At 26.3% G+C, this 24695-nt stretch overlaps 1 long non-coding RNA gene across 2 annotated transcripts; it reads right to left on the reverse strand.

Annotated features, from left to right (window-relative positions):
• Positions 1 to 1714: 1714 nt before the first annotated feature.
• Positions 1715 to 24585, reverse strand: LOC111624579. Of its 2 annotated transcripts, XR_002756602.1 has the most exons (4): positions 23978 to 24585; positions 5414 to 5518; positions 2037 to 2118; positions 1715 to 1934 (listed from the first exon to the last, which is right to left on the reverse strand). It is a non-coding gene; the product is annotated as an uncharacterized LOC111624579 (long non-coding RNA). The 2 variants fall into 2 exon arrangements; XR_002756603.1 differs by lacking the exon at positions 2037 to 2118.
• Positions 24586 to 24695: the final 110 nt, after the last annotated feature.

The following is a 24695-nucleotide window of genomic DNA, read 5'->3' on the forward strand; positions in this document are numbered from 1 at the left end:
CTTATGTTTTTAATGATGACATAATCGTTTTATGATTGACATTTATAAATCTTTTATCCAAAAATATAAATTTATTTTAAAATAAATTTATAAATCGTACTTCTATTGTCTTAAAAAAGACACCTTTTTAACATTATATCTTTCTGTGTATTATTCATTAAAATAAATAAACATAAAACTAACAGCCGGGAAATATTTATTTTAATCTTTTCTTGATGCCGGTTTAAACATTTAATAAAAACGTATAACAGAATATAATAAATCAAAACTTGCTTATGTGTGACATACTATATGTGTGTGTGTAAATGGAATCGTAAATTAAACTTTTCTCGAAATATAATTTAAAAAATACTTTTTCGAAATTAATTTTTATAATTAATTTAGACAATAAATTTAAAAATGCATTAAATATGTCAACAGATATTACATAATAAACTAGATAATAATGTAATAAATTTATTGTGTCTGTCTACTTTTTTTTCATTTAGAACGTTTATGAAACGTTTTCTATTATGAACGTTTATCATAAACTTTTTTATTTAGGATAATTAGTTTTCTTAAATAACAACAAAATATTAAATTATGTATTATTTAGGTTAGTGTTGCTCAAACAAATTATAAAGTTATACGAATATAATTGATATTAATTAATTCTCCCTCAAACGTTTTACATATATCTTGTTACGTTTTGATATATATTATTATAGTTCAACTATTTTTTGTTATTTAAATCGCACTTTTTTTGACAGAAATTGATAGCATAATAATCATACTTGTCGTTAATTCGATTCCAGTTGGGAAATATCTTATCTCCGAATATGTTAATTGCTCTTTCGCTTAGGATAAGAACTAGAATAATGCAGTGGCATTGCAAGATTCTTTCCACCTTTGTCGAGATAAAAATAAGATGATATCTTTGACATAGTCTTCTGCTTGTCCTTGAATGTCAAGTACGATAGGTCATGTGACGTCATAAATGGAGAGTGACGACGAGTTACATAACCTGACTGCGGGAAACTATCGCATCAAGGTCATCCGAAACAACCGTTACTTGACGAAGTCATTACTTTGTTTTAACCCTGAAAATTTTCTAAGGCAATGCTTTCTCTTTTGACGTAGTATCAGAGTTTTAAAATCTAAAAGGTTATCGAGCATTTTTAAATCAATTTCTTTCCTTTTTACGTAAGCTTAGATCTAAATAAATAAATTATATTCATGATGTATATTTGTTATACATGCATGAACGTTTATCTAGTAAATTTTATATATTATTAGTTAAACTTTAATCATTAATTAACAATATTTGTATGAATAATTAAATCCGTGATAAATTTTAATTAAATAATTATATGCTTTTTAGAAGTAAAAGAATATGCAGCTGACCTTTTACAGTGAACTAAGTCATTAAAACTTATATTAGAACTAATGTATTGAATTAATTAACTATTAGATATTTTGCGTTTTTTCTTTCGTTTTTTTAAATTCTTATCTCGTTTGTCGAAATCTGATATTAAGCCAAGTCAGCTTATGATATTCGTGAAAGAAGACTAATTTCCGGTGGTATCTGTTTCGAATTCGTTTCCCCGGAAGTTGGGTCAGTTGTAATTGATCAAGAAGATCGATCGTTTCTTCCCCTCCCTTTTCACATAAAAAAATTGTATGGTATCATGCTATATACTCAATAGTCAGGAACTTTAGAGATTTAAAAGTTGGATTTATTGGAAAAAGAGTCTGACAATTAGTTCAATTGGTGATCTTAGGAGGGTTTATCCACCTTACACGTGTGTCTTGAGGAGAAACATTCATGCGTTCTAATATAGAACGGATATCGGCCAATGACCAGTACGGGAAACTTTCTATTTTCGCAGCTGGTTTATTTAACCGTTGCTGATTTGTCATCAAGGACAGAATGTAAATTCATTCACCTTTTTAAACTGAAAAGAAAAATTAAATATTTTATTGGTAAGTCTATTCTAGATTTTTTGTATTACGAAAACTGCACATACAGTTGATTTCAATTATATAAAACTAATTACAGATAAACAGTTTGTATACAAACATCACATTCCATCTTGTAAGGATGACACAACGAAACATATTTTTGTCCCAGTGAATGTCCTGGAAGAACATCCAAAAATAAAGATTTGCAGAGAGTCATGCATGAATAAATAACATGGAACGCGGTTTTCGACCGATTTTTCGCTATTCTGTGGTCCTCACCACCTGACAGTTACGTCAAGTGCTTTTCTTGGAATGTAATTAATCAAAATGAACGGGAAATAACATGCATTTCACTGGAATCTTCTACGCATTCGTGTTTTGTAATTTAGAATTTCTTACCTGATATTACTTGCCGCTTACGTATGACGTCAACTTTGTGACGTGTTCGCTATCTTTTGTTCCAAGAGACACAAGGAGGGAAATCATGTGACAAGCTATTAAACATTATATAAGTGCTTCCAGCAAGTGGGGGATGTTATTCACACATCACATGCTGTAGTGATTCAGGGTGGAATGCACACACGATTAGTTTCTCTCCTCTCTCTCTTTCTCTCTCGTGTATGTTTAATCAATACAAAAATTATGTAATTTTCCAAAATACTCATTGGTAAAACAAGTAAAATAACAGTTTTTAATATTAAAACATAGCTTAACGTAATTATAATAAATCTTTCGAAATAATTCATTATTTTAAATAATCGAATTCATAAATTTCTTTATAATATTCAGTTCTTATTGTATTTTCTAATTAAACATATCAAAACGATGTATTTTTCAAATGAATTTTTAAAACTTCTTTACAAGTTATCTATTGTTACTGTATTTTAAATGAATTAAGCATAAGTTACACTTTTTATCTCATTATGCAAATTTGGAAAAGTGGGTCATAGTCTCCTTAATTTGTACCTCGGATATTGAATAGTTGAACAGATCCAGGCTTAGTGTAGTTCTTGATGAATCTTGCCCAAGGTGTTGATCCGATGCAACGGTGAGCCAATGAACTTATCAAGGTCTTACCAAGTATTTATCGGTGTCAAGCTAAACGGCATTCTCTCGTAAGTGATAGGTCCAGGGAAGTAATTTTCTTCACAGATAGAATTTAATGATTACTTAAAGGGGTCCACATTGTGTCACTTGTTAGAAGTTTTCTGGATTGATAGATCTAGATTTATTATACACAATACATAATGGATTTTTCTCATACTTCATTTAAGAGAGCCTAGCGGGGGAGCTGTAGTTATTAACTCCAATCTAATTTCGTGCTATAAAACTGGTACAAAACAGGTGATAAAGCTAAACATCAACTGGCGGTTAATTAGAACTGAAAATGTCACGTGCTGGAGAGCAGATCTCGCAGAAGGGGACCTCGTACGTGGGTTTGCAGCCCCGGAGTCATTTGCCACCGAGCCCGGTGATTTGTGGGCTGTCAGGGGCTGAGTTACGGGTTTGACCTCGAAGGGGCCGAGATGGGTGCCTGATAAGCACTCTGTAGCCCTGGCAATATCCCCTGCCAGCTGTTGGCATTCTATGACATCTTTATTACGAGCTCGTTCTATTCACTTCGAGTTATAGAGATTCTGCTTTGCTACCGTACTAACTGCAGGTCCCAAATATACGCAGGTACAAGATTCGTATGATCGATAACAGAAATTTAATTCAGTTTTTTAACAGTTCTTTATTTTGATAAGACAATTGAAACTAAAAAAATTGTTAAAGATCTGAATAAAATGTTTAATCATTCATGGATTTTAAGCAAAACATGCGAAAAATTATATAATTAGAGGATATTGTAGTGAATTAAAATGAGAGATTTGCAATATGCGTGAGAAGCAGTATTCGTGTTGAATTTTTATATGCATAACTGGATTCTTTTCTTTTTTTGAAATGCTTATTTCATCAAGGTAAATGACCTCAATCTGAATTTTCGGCCTCGGATATTAAACACCGTAAAATTTTGCCTATATTAAATTTAAAATTTTATTTATTATAATAATTAAAAATTAATTATTTGCTAGGAAAAATCTTTTTTCTCATTTATTATGTTATAAATAAATATTGTTTCGAAATCTTAAAGAGAACAATGACCCAACAAATTAAAGGAAATGGAATAATGTTTCTCGTATTTAAAATCAACCTTGATAATGTCATGGAGATAATTTGATTAATTAACCGAGCATGTGAAACAGCGAAATTCGATATGCATTTAACTTTTCTTCTGTTAGTTTAAACTGTTACATCGAAGTCTATAAATCTTCTGTCGCCATTCTGCCCTGAAAGTTTTTTCCCCTCTTTCTTTCTTTCCTCATTATATTCTATGAATTTTCAATTTATTATATAAAGTTTTGATAATTGTTTAATCAGTTGTCATATTTTTATACGCATCAAAACAGTAATGATAATGTCGATTGCGGGCAACATACTGAAATAAAAATTAAACATGTAGCTATTGAAGCCTTATTAGATAAAAGTCATTATTGCCACTTGTTTTTCTTGAATTAAGGATAATAAAACAGATTAATAAAAGAATCAGTATCAATCTATTTATATTATTTCAATATTAGATAAAACTAGTGATAAATTTTGTCAACATTTAATCGTTTTCATTATTTTTGTCAGATATTTTTGCACATTTAAATTTTAGATATTCTTCGTTTCATAACAATTATTAATGATGTTATATTTTAATTATAATATAAAAAATATTCACGAAATTGGAAGAAACAATAAATAAATGTCTTCATATTTTGTCCTTTTCAACACCTCAGGAACACAACTGTCTTTAAGGCGGAGTCGACCTTTTATTTGAGGCTATTCATCCGCCTGGATATGCAAAAACGTTTAAAAATTCCTGGGCGACGGCACAATCATGAAATATAGTCTATTAATTAATAAAATGGCCAGGACAGCAATGAAGTATAAAAAATATTCACAGATTAATTTATCGTGCGGTCGTCCTGGAATCTTTAAACGTTTTTGCATATCGAGAGGGATGAGTTGCCTTAATAAAAAAGGTTGACTCCTCCATAAAGACTGTTGTGTTGTGTTCCTGAAGTGTTAAAAAAGAACAAAATAGGAAGACATTTTGTGAATATATTTTATTGTTGTCCTGGCCATTTTATTTATTAATAAAATTTATAATTTTGAATGAAATTAAATTTATAATTAAATAATTTAAATTATATAACGTTGGTTTACATTAAGCAAGAACTGTTTGTTGGAAATATAAAAAGGAAACTTCAGAATTAAAGTAGTAATAAATTCTAAAATTTTATTTATACATATGTCTGTATAATTTCGAGACCTATTAAATTTTAAGTAATGAAATATATTTTAAAATATGAGAAGTAATCTTATTTTTATGCAATTGTTTTTTTATAAACATTTTAAGAAGTTTTATAATATACACACATACCTTTTAAAATATATACTTTTGATTTACAGCGTAGCTTAAGTGCCAAAAACACACGAGAAATCCTAATTGCTTGAAGATTGATAGTCACTCCTAGTTGAAAAATTTCTGAAAGTATTTTTATATTAATATTTCAGTCGAAAGGCATTTCGGTCAATATATTTACTTCATTGCATTTTTGTATTCAGATAAAACTATTTTATTTTAGTTTACTAATTTTTATTTTAATAATAAATTTAGTAATTAATTTAATATTTTCCATCGCTTAGTCTATTCACAATTGTATTTGAAATCGCCAAAACTAAAATATATATATATACATATAACTAGATAAAATTAGTTAAGTTTAAAATAGCAAAACTAATTTTAAGCTTAACTAAAAAGAATAAGTTTAAAGTAAATGTTAGTGAATTGATTAAGCTATGTTTTTAAGTTGCGATATTTAAATGGAGAAAAAGTTTGATATCGTTTATCGCAGATAGAAAAATAACATCATTTTCATATCATTTACTATAAATATTGAAGTCCATTTGATTAGAAAGTGTTTTATGCTGTAAAAATATCTTATGAAGTTTAACATTTCTATTATAAACCGAAATGAATTCGTTTATTTAGAAAGATATTTATTTAACTACGTTTAATTATATGACCTAAAATTTACCATTATTTTTACAAATTAATTTACAATGGTTAATAATTTTATAGAAAGAAAAATATTTATTTAGAGTTATTTTTCATCTTCACTTATCGTAGAATAAAGTGTACTGTATCTTTCATATTTATAACGTGATCAGTTATATATTTATTTAATCTAAAAGTTAGGATGAAATAGATTAAATTATAAAATTTTAATGTAAATATAATTAATAAATTTAAATTATAAACATTTTTGGGGCATAATTGTTTCTTGTTTCCACGAGTTAAACATTAGCATACAAAGAAAATTTAATTAGTTTTTTGGCATCAAAACATCACAAGAAGATTTTTAAAAATCATTTTTAATCATAATTAAAGACGTTATAATCAGTTTTAAATTTAGTATCATTAAACAAGAGCATGAAGAGTATATAATAGTTTTAAATGTATAAAAACTATACTAAATGTAGGCAAAATTTTTAAGTTTACATTAATAAGTGAAAACATAGAGACAAAAGGGCATTGCCTTGCACGAGAAATTCTATAGGGGCATTGCCATATGAAAATGATGTTTTGTTTTTAAATTCTTTTGTATAGTTTTAAGCAAAATGACTATTAATATGTTATGAATTACAAAAAAAAATTTCTTCTTCGAAATTCCTCTATTAATTAATATAATTGTACTAATATTGATTTTTATTACTTTATTTATAAATTATCTCACTCCTTTCTTAATTTAATATATATNTAAAAATAAAAAAAACGATGTAAGAAAAATTATATCGATTGACAAGTTTTCTTTAATGATAGCTTCATTTAAATTTTTCTTCTGTTCGATTTGAATATCTGCACGTACCGCATTTTTTAAGTTTCGTAATTGTTAGTTACACTTCAATGTCAACTACTACACGTCCTTCACTTCAAAAAATTATTATTTCTCTAAGTATGAATGCAAATTGACATTTATACACCTATCTGATGATTAAATCATGCGTAATACTCAAAACTGAAAAAAGTTCGAAGAATATTACTATATTATTTATTTATTTATTTATCTTTCTTGAATTGAAAATAATTTCTAAAATTTAATTAAACAAAATTTAATCTGACTACGTTTTCGAATCTTAATTTGTAATTATATATTTTGAAATTAACATATGATATGTTGATTCTCTACAAAAAGTTTTTTGAATGTATAATTTTTAAACTGTAAATTTTACGTTTAAAATCAAATAGTAAGTTTTTTTCCATTAATATTGATAACGTTTTAAAATAATATCATATTTATAATATTAATGACGTGTTTCAGTAAAATATTTTTTTTTTTTTTGACAATACTGTAACTAATTCGATAGAAAGTAGAAGGTAAGCCCGGCATTTCCCGGGTAAAAAATAAGAACAAACATTAAGATTAGGTCATTTCGTATTTCTCATCCTTCTATTATATTATATTATCGAATTTGATTTATAAGGTAGCCGATCTTACCCGTTTTCACAGGATGCAAGAATTAGGTGTTAGGTCCCCCCTCTTCCAGGTCTAATTAGAGATTTTTAAATGGGTCTAAAAATACGTTCGATTTCCCGCAAAAACGCTAAAAAAATCTCATCTAAAATAGTACGGTAGAAGCTGAGTTCTTCAGGGTAATCCTTAACTCTCTCTCTCTCCCCCGCGGCGGAGAATTTCGAAAAATCCTTTCTTACTGCATATTCTCATGACGTACTTTAACTGTGTTCCAAATTTCAACTTTCAATTCCTAACCCGTTTAGGCTCTGCGCTTATTATTATTATCAACCCATCTTGATTATATTATAAGATACAATAATTTCTGTTATAAAATTGTTGAATTAATTTTTATTTATTTAATAATAGCATAACTAAATTGCTTTATTAAATGCTAAAATAAAATAACTGTAAATTAATTTAATTATAGAATGTCATTTCGAATTTCTAATATTTGTATATAGGAAACAATACAGTTTTACATTCTGATATTTTATTTCTATGTCAATAATAAAATTTTATTAAAATTAAGACATTAGTTTCATAAAATCTTTTTAAAATTAAACATTTTGTACTAATTAATGTCGGTGTTTTATTATTATTTAAATGAACCTAAGAAACTTACTAAACTTTGGAATCTTACTCTTGACCAATTTCTATTTATAAGCTCTTCAAAAAAATATTTTTCAGAAATAAATATTATATTTTCATGGCTTAATTATATTTTAAAGCAATTTATATAAAATAAATGTTATATCGATAAAATTTATATTTCTATTAGGAAATAACATAAAGTTAAGTTTTATTTCAGTAAGTCGACCCCCCTATAACACTGTTGATTATTCCGTTTTATATGAATTCCATGTTGTACGAGTCACTTAGATTTTACAAATACGTGAGCCATTCACAGCCCGGCATACGTATTTGTAAAATCTAAGTGACTCGTACAACATGGAATTCATATAAAACGGAATAATCAACAGTGTTATAGGGGGGTCGACTTACTGAAATAAAACTTAACTTTATGTTATTTCCTAATAGAAATATAAATTTTATCGATATAACATTTATTTTATATAAATTGCTTTAAAATATAATTAAGCCATGAAAATATAATATTTATTTCTGAAAAATATTTTTTTGAAGAGCTTATAAATAGAAATTGGTCAAGAGTAAGATTCCAAAGTTTAGTAAGTTTCTTAGGTTCATTTAAATAATAATAAAACACCGACATTAATTAGTACAAAATGTTTAATTTTAAAAAGATTTTATGAAACTAATGTCTTAATTTTAATAAAATTTTATTATTGACATAGAAATAAAATATCAGAATGTAAAACTGTATTGTTTCCTATATACAAATATTAGAAATTCGAAATGACATTCTATAATTAAATTAATTTACAGTTATTTTATTTTAGCATTTAATAAAGCAATTTAGTTATGCTATTATTAAATAAATAAAAATTAATTCAACAATTTTATAACAGAAATTATTGTATCTTATAATATAATCAAGATGGGTTGATAATAATAATAAGCGCAGAGCCTAAACGGGTTAGGAATTGAAAGTTGAAATTTGGAACACAGTTAAAGTACGTCATGAGAATATGCAGTAAGAAAGGATTTTTCGAAATTCTCCGCCGCGGGGGAGAGAGAGAGAGTTAAGGATTACCCTGAAGAACTCAGCTTCTACCGTACTATTTTAGATGAGATTTTTTTAGCGTTTTTGCGGGAAATCGAACGTATTTTTAGACCCATTTAAAAATCTCTAATTAGACCTGGAAGAGGGGGGACCTAACACCTAATTCTTGCATCCTGTGAAAACGGGTAAGATCGGCTACCTTATAAATCAAATTCGATAATATAATATAATAGAAGGATGAGAAATACGAAATGACCTAATCTTAATGTTTGTTCTTATTTTTTACCCGGGAAATGCCGGGCTTACCTTCTACTTTCTATCGAATTAGTTACAGTATTGTCAAAAAAAAAAAAAATATTTTACTGAAACACGTCATTAATATTATAAATATGATATTATTTTAAAACGTTATCAATATTAATGGAAAAAAACTTACTATTTGATTTTAAACGTAAAATTTACAGTTTAAAAATTATACATTCAAAAAACTTTTTGTAGAGAATCAACATATCATATGTTAATTTCAAAATATATAATTACAAATTAAGATTCGAAAACGTAGTCAGATTAAATTTTGTTTAATTAAATTTTAGAAATTATTTTCAATTCAAGAAAGATAAATAAATAAATAAATAATATAGTAATATTCTTCGAACTTTTTTCAGTTTTGAGTATTACGCATGATTTAATCATCAGATAGGTGTATAAATGTCAATTTGCATTCATACTTAGAGAAATAATAATTTTTTGAAGTGAAGGACGTGTAGTAGTTGACATTGAAGTGTAACTAACAATTACGAAACTTAAAAAATGCGGTACGTGCAGATATTCAAATCGAACAGAAGAAAAATTTAAATGAAGCTATCATTAAAGAAAACTTGTCAATCGATATAATTTTTCTTACATCGTTTTTTTTATTTAAGAAGAAATGTTAATTGAATAAAATTAATTTAATTCTTTCATTTAAATTATATATAATAATGAATTTATAAAACTTATAGTATTAGTGATAAAAGTCTTTCGAAAACAAACGGTAGATGATCGTTTATATAAGTTATTTCTAGATTACAGCAAAACAGATAGTCCTATTTATATTGATTTAATCAAGAGCAATAAGTCCAGATAGTGATAAGAAATACGATTTACTCAAACTATATATAGGTATTATCGAGTTTAGTTATCTGCTTGTATTTATAAATTGTAGATAAGTGAAAGTTTATATTTAAAAACATCAATTAAATATAATTGTCACTTCTTACTAAATTGAAGTCATTAATTTTAAATAATTTATTTTAATCTCTTATATTAAAATGGTATATATAAATTGTTTTTATTTGTTCATGTTTATTCGTTATATCGGGGGAGTGATAATTATTGTCTTAGCGACATCGCCTGTATAAAATAAATAAATTATATGTATATATATATATATATATATACTTTTTATCACTTTCGCAAGAAACCGTTTACAACACCAATACAGTACTTCAATTTCGTTAAATTTTTGCTTCTGTCTTTTCTATTTACCTTATAAGAATATGACTGAGGGGTTTTTTCTTATTGTCGTTTTAAACTTTTTTGATTGGTTATTTCTTGTATTTATTTATTTGTAAATGAACATACAAATATATAAATTCGTTAAATTATGTACATTATATTAAAGACAATGAAAAATCTGGTGTTTAAAATTGAAAAACTAGATAGACGCGAATGACAATATTCTTTGACATGGTTGTATTTCATTTGATTTTAAAGGATAAATTTAGAATAAATTAATATAAGCCTACTGTGCACTATATAATAGATTAATACTTTTGATCAGATTGATTTATTTATTTAGTTTTTAATTAAGTTATCGAGTACGGAACAGAATATTAAATTATTTAAATATAAAATGCGAACAGTTTAACAATTTCTAAATTAAGATTTTAAATATAAAATAATAATAATAATCAATCGTTGCTTTTCTTATGCGTACTACGTAATCAGCCATGCTACTTCAATATAGAATATAATCTAAAAGCTAGAAAAACAGTTTTATTATTTTTGTTAACGCTATAAAATACTTGAAAAATTTTTTATTTAAAAATTTCTGCGTAAAATCTTAAGATAAAATATGAAGTTATTCAGAAATTAACAGGCTTTAATTTAATATTTATTAATTTATTTTTTAATAATCTCAATTGTCAAAAAATTGTCTTTAATGCATAGAAAGATTTAGAATATAAGCCTTAATTTATTTCGTATTTCGCTTTACTAAATTATTCCGGTATATTCTTGATTAATGAGATCGGAAATATCTAATAATATCCGACAATGGATAAAACTTTTGAGTTTCGTTCGAAATAAGATTTTAAATTTAAAAAAATAAAATGTTATAATTAAAATAATCTTCGATATCCCTTAATTGAAACTTCTCTTTTAATTAAAAACCGATTATTTTTCTAAAAATATTACGAACAATTTGTTCTTGATTTAAGAGATCTTTAAATGAAATAATTTTTCTGTTAAAGAATCATAATTATTGTTTAATATTTTGTTATTATTTTTTAAATGACAAGACAGCTGAGCATGAGAATATCTCCTGTAATCGTAAGATAGTCGTTATACTTACTTTTTAACTAGAAGTTCATATCGAAATATCGTCCTCCGTTCCTTACCGATGTCCGATTTTATTACTAGTAAAGACTTTGTAATAAGCAAAATTAAAGCTGATAATATAATCTATCCAGAATAGAGATTTGAGTAGGCCTAATTGATAAATTCAAGTGTTGTACATGCAATTAAAATGAACATTTAAAATACAATAGGTCTCGTATTCAGTTTTTAGCAAACACAAAGTAAAATAATACATATATATTTTTTCAATAAAGGTATTAATATTATTTATAAGATACAGAGACTAAATTCAGGGGTGAAGTTACTGAGAGGTTTTGGGAAGTCGTCTCTCTCAATGTCAGCAAATTAAGCTGAATAAGTCGGAAGTCATAGTATGAAAAATAAAAAAAAATGATAAACAAACATAATATATTTTTAAGTGCATAATGGTTAAAGTCGTTAAATTTGTAATCAAGTATTTCGAACCAAGCAAAGTAAGAACGTGCTTATTTAAGTTTGATTTGATATCAGTCGGAAAAATCAACCCCCTAATCATAATGTCTAAATATAGCCCTTTGTAAATTACAGATTTTTTTTACAGATTTGACAAGTATTAAAATAAATGTTGATATTTATAAACAAACTGGTAAATATACGTTTCTTTCTTTTTTATTATACAAGAGTTGATAATGAAGTTCGAACCGAGAAGTTTATCTCTATAATTTAAAACAACTTAAAAAGACAATGACTGATTTAAAGAAATATATATGTTTATATAAATGACGATTAGAATAGAAAATACTGTATTAATTAATAACATTTCTTTATTGAAGCGGGACGTTAACGAAATGTTTTCTGTGTGGTTTACAGAATTGAATTCATTCTCAAAACTTGATCGGCCGATTTTAATATACCGATTTGATTGTCATTTTAGTTAATGATACGAGGAAATTAAAAATGTAATAAAAATCCGGTCCGTGATTTCGTTTTCGAGATACAGTGGGGTCAAAGTGACAATGTCCAAGGTCGCTAGCATGAGCGTATGCATTTTTTAAATTCTTTTTTTATATTATATTCAGGTCAATAATTTAGCAAGTCAATAATAATCTTGTCCCTGTAGGCTGACAGGGTCCGAAATGCATTCCCCGAATAAAAATGAGTCAATAAAAGATGATTTCTTAAACAGGCGATATTTCAATTACTGGTGTAAGTCCAGTATTATAGGCGGATAATAAGAGCCGTTAATAAAACTAAAAAATATATTAATTTTTAAATTTACAAATATATAATAATTAATTATCATATACTAAACTTGTTTCATAAAATGTTAGTGACAAGTTTAACAAACTTACATTTACATGATTTATTTTCATGTTTTATTAATACATGACTATAAATCATTTAAATAATCTCAACCATGTAAATTAAAACTAACATTTTGAAATAAGCATTACAAAAGAAATAAAATAATTTTGATATAAGGAATTAAAATGAATTCATTTCGTTGAATGGAAAATTTTTAAAGTTTTATAAATTTATAAAAATTCTTATAACAATTTTCACTTGTAGAGTCAGTTATATTTAATAATATATTTTGTTAATGACAGTACACAGAGTAGAAATTTATTGTCTTATCTAAAAATTAGTTTTGAAATTGCTTCTTTTAATTGAATTATCAAACTTAAAGGATTTTCCTTCTGTTCAGTTTTAATATATAGCAAGAATGTTAGGATAATTTTTTTCATGTTTATATTAGCTAAAAAATTCTTTATAAAATAATTGTTCCCTATTTTCTTCCACGATTAAAAAATTATATTTAGATTTATAATTTATCACTAAAGTATTTAATATATACTGTAAATATAAAATCGATATACTTCATGATTCTAAGAAATGACATATTATTTCTATTGTAATATGTGAAATATTAAACTAAAAACTTATATAATTTATTAATGATTACGGTAAAGTGACCGTTAAATAAAACTAAGTTTTAAGGTAGACTTTTAATTGAGCATTACGTATTTATAAGCATATTTATTTACTTATCAAATGTTATATAATTGTTTTACTTCACTAAAATATAAAAATATTTTAAAACAAAATAAAATTCTGTAATAATCATATTTTTATTTAGACATAAAATTATCTGTAAACAATAAAGATATTAATACAATAGTAATAATAGTTTATGAAGTGATTATTTAAAAACTGTAAATAAATATAGAAGTAATTTTTAAAATTAATTTGAAAAAACTAAAGGTTAGGCATAATTTTAAAAATATAGATACAGAAATTAATATGGATTCTACAATTCAAGACAAAATATAAAATATGCATTTTAGGATTTGGTCTGATTAAACGAGCACTGTATTTTTTAGGAGTGTTACTCAATGACTCAAACCCTACTTATGATGCGCTATATATTCAAAAAGGTTTTGAGGAAAAATTAGAAACGGTGATGAAATTATTAAATTTCATTTCATTCTAATAACAATGTTTCGATATTATTGTCAAATCTTTATTAAACATATCTGATATAAGTAGCCTGCAATAAAAATCTAATTAATTTATAAAACAAGTTTATTATTATGACATTTTAAATAATTCTTACATGATCTCTTAGTAATTTAATATATACGAGGAACGTTTTCCTACAGACATATTTCGATTATTAGTTCGTTTATAGAAAGTTTCGAGTTTTTTCTCAAGATAGCTAATAAATTAAAGTAAAAAAAAACCTTAAAAAATTATCTAAAATTAAAGGAAAAATAGTTTCCACAATAAATATAAATAAGTTTCATTTTTATATCAAAAAAATATTTAATTTGTATTAAAATAAAGTAGGGTAAGGGCTCCTATTGCCGAATGTTTTCGGTAGTCGACCATCTAAGCCGAAATCCGTGCATAATTAGTCCATCTGAACAGGTTTAGGCGAGCTATCTTTACAGGAAGCATAATAAGATGATTCTCAATGGCATGTAAGAATAACATTGCTTCACTCACGGGGATGGAAAAAATTATTGCGCAAACCTCTTCTGGTGGTGTCGTAAGGTGATGTCAAGTCTTTAAATGACAACAAAGTCTAAGAATCTATGTTTCAGGTGCACATTTTCTACAAAATGGCTATTATTGAGCACGCTTACTTGTTTTTGTGGATAGTAAACTATCAAAGCACCTCCAAAGCTAATAATTTGAGTCAATTCTGATCTAATCGGTAAATAATGAGGTGGTCGACTACTGGGTTTACTGATTCCTTAAATTCGCATGTTCGACCCCCGGTGGTCGAGTACTGGAGTTCGTGACTTTTTTGTGACGTGTCAATGATTGAAAATGCACATGCCAGTCTTCCTTTCACAGTTGCTACATATACGAGGCTCTCGATGAAGGAAAACTCAGTTGTCGACTGCCATAAACGGTCGTGCGACTAAGCTAGTTGACTACTGGCGCAGAATAACCAGTGATCAACCACTGATGCACGCCGGCTTTCCAATGCCTGTTATTCCAGGGTATTTAATATTTAAATATAAAGCCAATCAAAATCATCCATAAAATCCCGAAAATAACAAAATTAGCAGTTGTATAATTCTTAATGCAGGTGTCAAAGCATAAAATTTCCACCAGTAAAAAGCAAACTCCAAAAACGCAAAATAAATCAGTATACGAAAGAAACATTCTCTGATACTCTTTCTACTATTAGAGTCCAAAACGCGTCTATCAGAGCTGTATCAAGTTCTGAAAATTCTGAAATAATCAAGTCTGATTCAAATCTATCTCCAGCAATTCCATATATATCATCACATGAAAACGTGTCTCCTGGCTTTTTTTCATTATTTGTATTGTCCACGATCAATTGGTAGAAAAAAGAAACGTGAACGGAAATAACGTCCATTGCATCCAATTCTTGGAGAGAGCTCATATTACAAAAGGAAAGAACAAAAGCAAAACAGAAGAAAAAAAAAGGAGGAAAATGGAAAGTCTGAAGAAAAACGCTGAAAGATCTTCCAGGAAATGGAGTGACAGAGGGGGGAAAACGCAGAAAAGTTCTTGCATCATTAAATACAAATGAAGTTGGGATCACTGAGAAGCAAAGTGTGCAAATTGTGCTGAGGATTCAGATAGTGATACAGAAATGGATAAACTAAAAAATGGTTGTGATTATTGCAGCAGGTGGTATCATTTCTCACCAATAGCAGGAACCCTTAATGTTGCTGCAACAGTGCAACTCATATGTGATGTTTCTGTGGTAATAAATCATAATTCATATAAATGTTCACGTGTAAGATTTCCTACTTATCCAACTGAATTTATATAAATAAACACTGCAGTTGGCTTATGTGGTCAACAATTGAATCATCAGTGGTTGGACTTGGGGATTTCATGGTCAATTACTGTGTGAATAACCCATGTGATTAATTAATTTTTCTTCATAATTTAGAGAAAGGTCAAATAAAAAATGATTTCTTTTTCATTACAAGTATAGAACAAACTTTATTCTCATATATAAATTTTGCTTTTTGCGTTACTACACATCGTAATAAAAAATATCAAAGTCAAAAACAGCTTTAAACGGTCGACTAATGGTGCCATTACCCTATATCTTAGATTAAATTACAGAGTTGGCGAAATTCTGATATTTAGTTTTTCAGTAGAAATTTATGAATTATAACAAAATTTATTTAATTATATAGGTCAAAGATTTTTTAATACCTTTTTCTCATATTCTGTAGTAAAAAATTTATTTAGATTAAAGATAAACTACTTGAACATATGGAATTAACATTATTAAAGTAAAATCTACATGCGTTAAAGCAATAAATTTTACTTTTACTGTATTAATACTTTCATACACTTTATAAATTTTCGAAAGTATTAATATAAATATTAAACTAAGTGTTTTCTAATTTTGCGTTTAGGCCTAATTATTATAGAATATAAAGTCATGACTCGTTTTCGATATCATATATATACTGTTAAAACTTTTATTATTTTAAAAAATATAAATATGTCAAAATTATAAATTATATGTACAGCTGAATATTACCTTTTGATGGCTAAATTATGATTTTAAAAGAAGATTAATATTTTATTATTAATGAAGTAAAGAAATGAATAAATGAATTAAAGATTCCATGTAAATCAATATTGTTTGAATATGACCTGCAAGTAACAATTAACTTTTATTGATAAAGAAATAACATGACACAATATTCTTGTATCTAGGCCTATATTTTTTGTGCTTAACTTTTGAATTAAAATTAATAATTGTTTAATAGAATTTTTTCTTAAATTAGAGAAATTTTTCTAATAATTCAAATGAGATTTACTCTAAATTGGATTATGTTTCATTTAATATTTTAAAAACTTTAATTTCATTAATGCTTTTTTACGGCCAATTTATAATCTGGTATATTAGTACATAAGAAAATAGTAGTAAAATTAATATTAATATTAATAGCTATTTCATCAAACTAATAGTATAGGCCCTATATTATTAGTTTTTTTTAAATAAAAATCGAAGTTAAAAGATTACTAAAAGGTGCAATTTACAAAATGATTTGTCTTTTAATTAGCTATACTAAGCTTTATTATTTTTAAATAACAAGTTTGTGTGTAAAATAATTTTTTATCACTTATCACTTGAATATTTTTATGACTCCTACGTCGTTTTCTTTAAAAATTATTAATAATTATTAATTAAAAAAATTAAAATTGGCATTTAAAATTTTTTTGTACACTTACGGTTTTATATGTTGTATCTTTTTAATAAATTTAGGCCTATAAAATGACAAAATTCAAAAGGAAAATATGTAGTAGTTGAAAGGTTTAGAAATTGTTAGTGTTCGGTTAATAAAAATAAAACTAAAGAATTAAATAATTATATTACATTATGTTTTAAATAAAAAGTTTCGCTAAAAGACAAAATTATATCAACATTTATGTTATAATAAATTGATCACCCTAAAGTTATGTACAAATATATTTTATAAAAGTACTCATTCTATTTTTCTAATTTATTTTTTAATATCTAAAATAAAATTGANGTAATTTATTAAAATAAGTTTTGTTTATAATTTAAGTTTGAATTTATTTTTAACTTCATTGTAAAGAACGTCATTTCATAAGGATTTTTATAACATTGTGAGAGCGATTTGACCAAATCGAGCTGAATAATAGAGCAATTTGAAGTGTGTATAGTAGACCTACTAAATTAATAGAACTTTTGATTCGATAGATTTTCGAACATTTATTTGAACCTCTTCCAATCTAGATAATAAAATGAAAATTGGTCAATGAAATAAAGACGATTACTAGATTTTTTGACATAGGTGAGGATGTACGTCTTGAAGTGGAAAGTAAAAAATTTGGAGTTTGAAAAGTTCTGGAAAGTTGTAGAATGTTTTAGATAGTTTCCAAAAACACTCAAAATAATATAATTTCAAAAGCTTTAATACTTTCAATAATTCTCTTACTGATATGTTTAATGTTGAAGCTCAAGAAATGTCTGATAATACGTTTCTCTTTCAATGAACTTTTCTAATTCATTATAACTTCTTAATAAATATACTTATAATGAAATCAATTGATGTTAATTCAATTTCTCTCCTATAATCTAAAAAACTTTTATTATTTTTAACATTGAATTCACCTTTACCTTCTTTCCAGGCGCACGTCTTCGCCTATGTCAAAAACATCTATTAATTGTTTTTACTTTATTAACCAGTTTCCATTTTCAATTTTTATTAGGTTAAAGGGTTCAAATAACTGTTTGAAAAAATTCTTCGTAGACATAATGTTAAATTACTTTTTACTTTTACTCGATTTCCACCGAGCCATAAATTTGTATTTTAGTATTACATGATTATTTGCTATTTATATTATTTAAATTTGTATATTAATTTGTTCATCGAAATGTATAGCCTATATGTGTGTGTGTGTGTGTGTGTTAACTGGAAATTATAAATCTATATTCATATTTGTTATTTAAAAAAGATTTGACAATTAAATCCAATAAGTTATATAACTTTATTAGATACTATAAATACCCGTTCCATCATATTAATACGCAAGTGTTAAACTTATTGTAAATAGACTTTTGATAAAAATATGATCATTAAATGTACAAAGATGGTATTTACTGAGTTATTTGCAATGTTAAAAAATTATTACTTAGAGCAAGGGTGTCCAACCCGCGGCCCAAAGCAAGTTCCAATGCGGTCCAATAAACGTGTAAACAAAACCGACAAATTGTTTTATTTTTTGTTTATTTATTTATTTCAACGACATAAACTCAAAAAAGAAGTTTCACAAAGCCGTAAACTTTTATACATATTTTATTTTTGAGTGAAAAGGAAATACTTTCAAATACTTGACGAAGGAATACTAAATAAAGCTGAAGTTGTGACTCAAAGGATTATAGACCCAAATTTGAGAAAAGGNCAGCTTACTTCAAAAGCCTGCCTCTGTCTGTCACAAATTCCAAACTTTTATTTGGAATATCATTGCACAGGTTAACATTCCAATTTGGAATTTGTGACGGACCTAACACATGCTTATAAAGTGAAAAACATTTTGTCTGGAAAAGTGCTCAAAAATATGTTTTTAGTGAATTAAGTTCTGGCAGTAAAATATTTTTAAATTAATTACTGGTGTTTTCATTTATTTTTATTAATTAAATTTACATTCATCTAGAATGACAAGGAAAGGAAACAAAACAGCTAATTTTAAGCATATTTAAAGATTGAGTAAAGTTTATGTGAAATTAATCCTACACTTAATAATCAAATATCCTTGACTGCAAACAGTTTAAGAAAAACAGAACCTATTTTAAGTTACTACATTTATATGCTCTGATACAAATCTAATTGAAAATGTGAGTGGGAAATGGAGAAACTGGTTTAATGTACTGTACTTACTGTGGAGTGCAGATGTGTAATAATTACTTTCCAAGCTTGTTGTTTGGACTATATGGTTGAAGAGGCTAGTTCAAATTGTATTAACAGAAGTACTTTTTCTCATTAAGAAAGTTTGAGTTTGTTAGACTTTCTGACATTATCAACTGGAAAAAAATGCTACTCTTTTCATTGGTTGAAGTAAATGGATCTTACATTATACAAGTTTTTGTTACTGCATTTAATAAAATCATAGATTTAAAAGATATTGTACACTTTGGTATGTCTATGATGACCCATGTCTTTTGAATAAAGGCAAAATATTAGTAGAAGGTAAGGACAGTAATATTATCAACGGTGAAAATTTTAAAATTGTGGTAATGATTCATTGGCTAACAATATATATATATATATATAATAAATAAATAAATAAATAAAATATATATATATATATTTATATATGAACGCACAACCACATGATATTTGTTGGTGATACATAAATCCCAGAATCTTTTCTCTTTTCTAATTGAACCTATGAGGTTTTTCATTTCTAAATTTCTAAAGATAAAAATACATTTTTAATGCATCTGCAGTACCCGCATTAATCAAAACTTTATCCTAAGGATATTCATAATTGTGCTTGAGATACATGTAATGTTTAGTGAGAAATAAAACAACTGACAAAGTGTCTTTTGAGATTTTTTTTCCTTTGTTTACCATTTTACTATTTATGTAAGGCTTTCTAACGCTTTTCCAGATGTTCCTATTCTCTTTACCTGACTGTATCTGCCAGGTGTTTGCCACAATTCTCTGCCTCCAAACATCTGATGCATTATTAATTAACCAAAGGAAAAATATCATTAATTATTATCCTCTCGAAACGGATGTGATGGAAATTAAACAAAAGAGTTTAACGCATGAGCTAGCCAATAATATAAAATAAGGATATCTGTCGTTGCTGCCATCTGTAGATCAATTTCAGTATTAAAATTTTGCATTTATTAAATTTATTAATACGTTTGATAACTTATTTATTATATAATTATCCGGTTAATGTATGAAACTGATATATTTAATCCTATAAAATTCAGTTATCTATTGTTTTCTATGCACTTAATATTTAAAAAGAAAAAAAAAAATTAAAACTGAATATATTTTGTATACTGTAAAATTTATGTATAACTTGCCATTATTTTAAAAAAATATTATTAATAATAAATTTTGAAATTTATGTATACAATATATAAATAGATATACATAAAATATAGTTCTATATACATATTATAATATTAATTAATATATGCATATACAGTATTTACATGTATATGAAATACACACATATGTATAATTTTTAATACATTTATTACAAAAACATATTTTTACTATTAATTTGACATATATTAAATACTTTTGATGTAAATTCTGAACAAACTATTACAACTTTCAATATTTAATCATCAATTTATACATAAATATAATTTTAGATAAGTTTTGCATGTTCAACAAGTAGAATTTTAAAAATTGGTTGTAATTATAATTATAATTCTTTTCAATATATCTTTTAGTGGCACATTAAATAAATATAACAAATTGAGTAATGCTTTAAATAATGTTAACCTAGATGACATTAAACATGAAGTTATAATTCAATTTTGAATGAATTATAATGGATTTATAATTGTATAATTATAAATGTATACTAATAATATAATGCTATAATGAAATTATAACATTATCATATTAATATACAATTATAATAAGCATTATATATATCAAATAGTGAGCTAGTGCATAATGCATAGAATATTGGTTTTAAAATTTATTTAACACTTTAACACTTTTATAAATCCTATTCCTATATGTTAATATATAAAGGAAATGTATTTTAAAGTTCTAATAGTTTTATATGTAAATACTTTATAAAAAGAAATAAGCATTGTTGAAATGCTATACTTAAATATTTACGGATGCTTCCTAGTTATTTTTCCTCATATTTAAATTAGAAATAACAATGCAAAGAATTGTTACATGATTTTTGAATGAGTTTAAATATTTCTAACACGAATAAAAAATTAGTTTAAAGATGATCCTATATTAAAATAACATCGATCTTAAGTATTAAAGTAACATATTGCCATCTGTTGGACGAAACAGCAATTAATATTTTAATCCAAAATATTAATGCTTTCTTTCTATTATAGTTTATCATTTTCTTTTAAATAATATTATATTATAAACGTATTTATTTAAATTATCCAAGTAATTTTTCTTGTATTTTTAGCAGCTTGAAAATTTTGTGTAATTAATTTCCAAATTTAAAATGTGATAGACTCTAAGCATGAAATTGAAAAAGAAAAAAAGTTTTCCTTTACGTTACGCAATGAGTAAAGAGTTAAATCAGTAATTAAATTAAACAGAAATCTTAGAAAACTATTTTGACGTTAAATGAAAAATAAAAACGTATCGTGTTGATTTCGTTTCATGTTTGATACACAGTTGCTAACCTTTGACTGGAAAAACTGTGTTCAAAGGGTCCAATATCTACCCACTAATAGCCTTGACTTTCATATTAACGCGAATAACATCATTAATTTTAATAATTAAATCTAAATTAATTTATGTGACGATTCAAATTATCAGAAAAACCTTTCCTTCTCCTAACTTGCAGATTAATTAAAACAGATCGAAATATCTGGGATACTTTTTCATTTCTATTTTTAACTTTTGCTTTAACTATAAACTTCGATTACTTCATAATATATTATTGATATATCAATATTCGATTATTCAACGATCAGGAAATATACGTTGTATTTTAATGTTATTGACGTGTTATTAAGGTCAAAATTGACTAAACTAATATTTTATAAAAGGAATAGCAAAAATAAATAATGTGCCTCTTCTATAAGTTAATAATGAATTAATTGGATAATTCTTCTTCTTTTATTCATATTGATTTATAGTTAAATGTNATTTTTGATTTGATTAAAGCTAAGTTATTCAGATGATTAAATAATGATTGGATCTCGAAAGAAACTTTTTCTGTACTTTCTTATCTTTCAATTGTTGTTTTCATTGTTCAGAAAATGAAATTAAATACTAAATAGTAGTCTACGTTGCAGATTCATTGTTTCTGTAATATATATTAATCTTGCTATTTTTAAACAATGAATAGAATGACGCAACGGGCTAATCAAATATACCTTATGAAGTCTATTTATTTTTTATATTTACGCGATAATAAATACAATCATTTTCCTGTTCTAATGGCAGTTTCTTATAAGTATAAAAGAACAATTGGTTGTAAGCTTAATTTAAAACGTTGGTTCGAATTTAGTGTCGAAGGTTCATTTTGTTTTATTAGCTTATGATTATATTTTTCATAAATAAACGGAAATTTTTGATAACGAAGCATTAATATTCATTTGACCTGGCAAAGTCCTTCATATAGTTGATGATAACTTTAAGAAAACTTTCTAGAAAGAATCGGTTCGATTATATTGCGATATTAGATGACGTAAAACTAAAGAATGCAGCAAATTTAAACTATAGGCCAGCTTTATTAGTAAATCTAACAAGAATTGGTTGAATTATGATTTATATATCAAATTATTTGTGTAGTAACAAAGGTGAAGTTTTATTGGGAACTTCTTAAAGTATTACAATCTCCAACGAAATAATAATAATTACGAATTGAATATATTTAGATAAGTGTATTATATTTGCGTAGTTTTAAAAGTAGTCGTTGTTGAAGAAAGAAAAACGCTCTTTAAATACTCTATTAATTAATTTTATTAAGATTTCGATAGCAACAAGTACTGGATGTGTTACGACTGCACAAAGCGATGGAGCAATGTCAATAAACGCTGGAGCAGGACGCCGGTCAGTACTCTCTAAAATGTGCGTCTTCATATATTAAAGTCACGTTGACATTGTTTATGTTGTTGATAGAACGCTTAGACCAAAGTAGATACTATGTATAGATCGTCTTTGAATCACCATAACCAAAATTAGGCAGCGAATTTGGATGCATCTCAAGAGAAGTATTCAGGTAGGCGTTATAAGTTCCTCTAAACGGGAAGTATGTGTTACGCAGGTGGAATTCCATGTCAAATACATTTTGATGAAAATATGCACTCCATCCTTTAGGATAATGTTTGTACTTTTGAGAAAAAAGGAGGCGCGTTTCAGAAAAATTTTTATCAATAAATACCTCTATCAACTTCCAAGTCACTTCCGCAACTTAGCCTGCGTCGTTACTACGGTTAGATATGACAAAAGTATAGTTTACTTACTCTTTCTGGGGCTTTATTTTTCCATTATCAGAGTTCCTATCCGAATCAAAATATATTTCCAAAATATCGTTTCTTCGTCATTGGACTCCATCCGGATGGTAGGTCAAGTAAGGGTGAGGCGACCGGAATGTAACAGTCAGCACCGCCTAGCAACAGTGTTTTGGGTCAGGGCTACAAAGTATAGGATGAATAACAAATGTTGCTATGAACTTCTCATAACATTATTAATTCATCGAGTATCTGCTCAGTAGTAAGGTATGCCGTCACTCTTGGATCTTTCTCTATCTATAAACACTCATAGTCTCTCTTTTCAATCTGTATCGAAGCCTCCGAGATTATTAAATTCTGTCAAAATACAATACACGACAATCATATGATAATCATACCTATGCTCAGTAATTGGTGATTACAGTTTATTTCGTAATCTCATTCTCATTGTTTTATGTGAAATACAGAATAGAACATTTTTCGGGTGATGTTTTTTAAATTTTGTGCAACTAACTTTTAATGCAGTTTTTTTTAAATATAAGCTTTCTTAATGAATTCAAATCGGTGCGCGATGACTGTAGTGACAGATTGTTCCACTTACATAAGACCTATAATAGCTATTATCTTCTACTGAAGTTATTTGTGCACCAATCTTGAGAGATTTACTATGAGTACGGTAAAAAGTAATCTCATTATTTATAAATATAATAAATTAGCATAGATATTTGCG

Source organism: Centruroides sculpturatus, unplaced genomic scaffold (genome assembly GCF_000671375.1).
Source record: "Centruroides sculpturatus isolate CEXI.00-Female unplaced genomic scaffold, Cexi_2.0 scaffold15, whole genome shotgun sequence".
NCBI classification, from domain to species: Eukaryota; Metazoa; Arthropoda; class Arachnida; order Scorpiones; family Buthidae; genus Centruroides; species Centruroides sculpturatus.